Source organism: Poecilia formosa, unplaced genomic scaffold (assembly GCF_000485575.1).
Source record: "Poecilia formosa unplaced genomic scaffold, Poecilia_formosa-5.1.2 Scaffold991, whole genome shotgun sequence".
NCBI lineage: Eukaryota > Metazoa > Chordata > Actinopteri > Cyprinodontiformes > Poeciliidae > Poecilia > Poecilia formosa.
This window is the reverse complement of record NW_006800930.1, coordinates 27559-31079: the sequence shown is the minus strand read 5'-3', so window position 1 is coordinate 31079 and position 3521 is coordinate 27559. Positions and strand designations below refer to the sequence as shown.

The following is a 3521-nucleotide window of genomic DNA, read 5'->3' as shown; positions in this document are numbered from 1 at the left end:
AGTCGGGTCTGACTTTTTCTTTTCCAAACACCGGCTGATGCTGAGGATCTCTGGATAGCTACTCGTATAGGAGTCAAATTATCAAACTGACCACAATGAAGCTTTTGGAACATCACAAACTAAACTTATTATGAACGGATCCCGTTCAGTTGAATTCAACGAAGCCTCCTGCTGCTCCTCCTCCTGCCCGATGCGCAGCAGGATCTCTGCTGACTCAGAGTCGGTTCGGCTCTCTGCAGACGGCGGCAGAGATCGCCTCTATCAGATCCTCAGGATGAAGCTTGGTCTTAGTTTCCAGATGTAGTCAAACCATATTTTTATAAGAGCGTAAAGCTGCCAGGTTAAAAGCTTCAATACGCAAGGTGACGCTGATCAGTTGGGGTAGTTGAGGGATCAAAAAGCCTGACATCATGACACATTGTCGCACATTACTCCGGTAGTCTTTTGTTTTTTTTTAAGGATTTTTTCGGCACTAGTTTATTTGACAACAATCTGACTGTAAGGGGGCAGAGAGAACGGAGAGAGGCCTGGGCCCAGCGAATGGAGGACGGGAGTCGGACTCCTGACTACCGCGGGCTAAAGTCTCTGTATGCGGGGCGCCGTGCTAACAACCGCGCCGTGCAACGCCCCTATTGCGGTAGCCTATGCTGTAATTTAGTTTGTCTTTGTTAAATTATTTACATTTTTATACAATTTGAGCTTTCTGACGAACTCACCTAGTCCACCTTCTTTCATTTCCTTGGAAAAATCTGTCTTGTCATGTGATTGCAACTAGTCGACTGGCCCAGAAAAACAGTCATTGCAGAGAAAAGAATCGACTAGTCGACTAATTGACGCAACCCCTAAGCTCAACGTAGCGAACATTCCAGATTATAGAACAGTTTTTGGTGAATTAAAAAAAAAAAAGTTTTTGGTGAATAAAGTGGAGTAGACTTGCTACTTGTGAGATGATGGAAAACATTGAAGTATCGTTTTTGCTTCAGCACGGAGTAGCGGTTTAAGCAGAGAGGTATCGAAATACAACAGACACTGACAGGCCTCTGCATCTGCCTTTCTCTGAAGAACTGCTGAGCGGGAGGAGACAGCCAGGTGAGGAAAAACTGTTCTTATCTATCGATTCAGTATTTTTATCATACAGACGTTAGGCTGGTGTTGTTGTGCTATTAGCTAGCTGCTAGCTAACGACTTTGCTAGCAAAGCTAGATAACTAAAAAGCTTCTTCCCTGTATCGTTAATGATAGCAGTCAATCTTCAGTATTACTTATGCAATAAGGGGCACATCGCCCTTCTAAAACCTGTCATCTCCATAATGGATATATGTCTTCTAATTTCCTTTGCCGCATAATGTACATTGCATTTATTCTAGCGTTAGGTAAATGTATCTTGAAGGAGAATAGCACTTTAAAAAAGTCCAACAAGGATATTCATTTAGACTTAAAAATAACTCACCCTGAATTACCATGAAAGATATAATGTATGTAATAAAAGTCTGTCATTAATGAAGGGAAAAACTCAGTCCAGACTTTAAGTAAGTTTAGGGTCTGGTTCGCAGAGTATGAAGTACATTTTTTCCCCAATTCAATGAAAAAAATAAAAAATAAAAAAAAACCTCAGTTAAGTAAAATAAAATTGTAATCAAAACCTTTGGAATTGTAATGATTTCTTTTTAAAAAACAAGACGTTTTGTTTAAAACATTTTTTTTAATGAAATAACTAATTTTTGTCTCGTGAACTTAAAAAGTTATTTGCCAAACTTTTTATTTGCACACATCAGAAATCTTTTGTTGTGATTTTGGGCCCCGCCCACGATGTCATGAGAATCACAAGCAAAACTTTGAGTCAAACAAAAACTTAGAATANACAGGCCTCTGCGTCTGCCTTTCTCTGAAGAACTACTGAGCGGGAGGAGACAGATGAGGAAAAACTGTTCTTATCTATCGATTCAGTATTTTTATCATACAGACGTTAGGCTGTTGTTGTTGTGCTATTAGCTAGCTGCTAGCTAACAACTTTGCTAGCAAAGCTAGATGACTAAAAAGCTTCTTCCCTGTATCGTTAATGATAGCAGTCAATCTTCAGTATTACTTATGCAATAAGGGCAAATCGCCCTTCCAAAACTTGTCATCTCCATAATGAATATGTGTCTTCTAATTTCCTTTGCCGCATAATGTACATTGCATTTATTCTGGCGTTTGGTAAATGTATCTTGAAGGAGAATAGCACTTAAATAAAAGTCCAACAAGGATATTCATTTAGACTTAAAATTACCATGATAGATAAAATGTATGTAATAAAAGTCTGTCATTAATGAAGGGAAAAACTCAATCCAGACTTTAAGTAAGTTTAGGGTCTGGTTCACAGAGTATGGAGTAAATTTTTCCCCAATTCAATGAAAAAAAATAAATAACTAACCTCAGTTAAGTAAAATAAAATTGTAATCAAAACCTTTGAAATTCTAATGATTTCTTTTTAAAAAAACAAGACGTTTTGTTAAATTTTTTTTTTTAAATGAAATAACTAATTTTTGTCTCGTGAACTTAAAAAGTTATTTGCCAAACAAACTTTTATTTGCACACATCAGAAATCTTTTGTTGTGATTTTGGGTCCTGTCCACGATGTCATGTGAGAATCACAAGCAAAACTTTGAGTCAAACAAAAACTTAGAATAGCAAGAAAAGATTTATGACATGCACAAGTAAGTTTGTTTTGCAAATAATTTTTTCACTTCATGAGATAAATATGTGTGATTTTAATTTTTTTTTTAATTTAAGCCAAACTCAGTAGGCTTTTCTCATGGTGACATGCATTAACAATTCAAATTTTGCTTTTGTTTTTTTCTTTTTTCTGCAGTTCCATGTTAAAGTTTAATGCAGCTCTGCTTTCCTGATTGGACCATCTTTATCTCCACTGCAGTAGCAAACAAACAGCTCTTTTTTATAGATTACAGTCCACTAAAATGTTGCATTGTGCCCTTGTTTATATTTTTAATAGTGTAATTCTGTAGACAAAATATGTCTGGTGGTCCAGCTCTGATTTACATATCTTGCTAAATTGCGGGTTTGAATATTGCAGTACTTTCCTATAACAAAATAGACCTGCAGAAAGAAATTACTAATAAAATATCTTACATATGCATAGTTGTATGCTCTGTATAGAGATTTTCCTTAGCTTTGATTATATATTTCACAATTTAGTGATGCATCATTGTTTATTAAACTCTGAAAGCTGTGGCTTTGTTAATATTCTGTCCTAGAATGCGGTTAGATGTGCCCTTTTTTTCTTTTTTTTGAGCACCTGCCCCTTTGGTTGTCTCTGCACGGCCCTGGCAGCCAACGCAGTTAGCGAGAGGTTGTGCAATCCCATGTGAGGCTCAGCTTTCTGCTGCCTCACCAGCTACGCTTCCAAGCATTTGAATGGGAAAATGCGAAAATTCAGTGATTTTGAAGAAAAAATATGTTAAAAAATTGGTTAAGCTAAATGAAAAATAAATACTTTTTAGTACAAAACACAGGGCGAATACA

General features: G+C 36.7%; 1 long non-coding RNA gene across 1 annotated transcript in view; it reads right to left on the bottom strand.

Moving 5' to 3' along the window:
* Positions 1-1054, bottom strand: part of LOC107835083 (uncharacterized) — a 1831-nt gene extending 777 nt beyond the window's left edge. Inside the window, exon 1 of the long non-coding RNA XR_001660917.1 lies at positions 717-1054. This is a non-coding gene — a long non-coding RNA (uncharacterized LOC107835083). The remainder of the gene's footprint in view (positions 1-716) is intronic.
* Positions 1055-3521: the final 2467 nt, after the last annotated feature.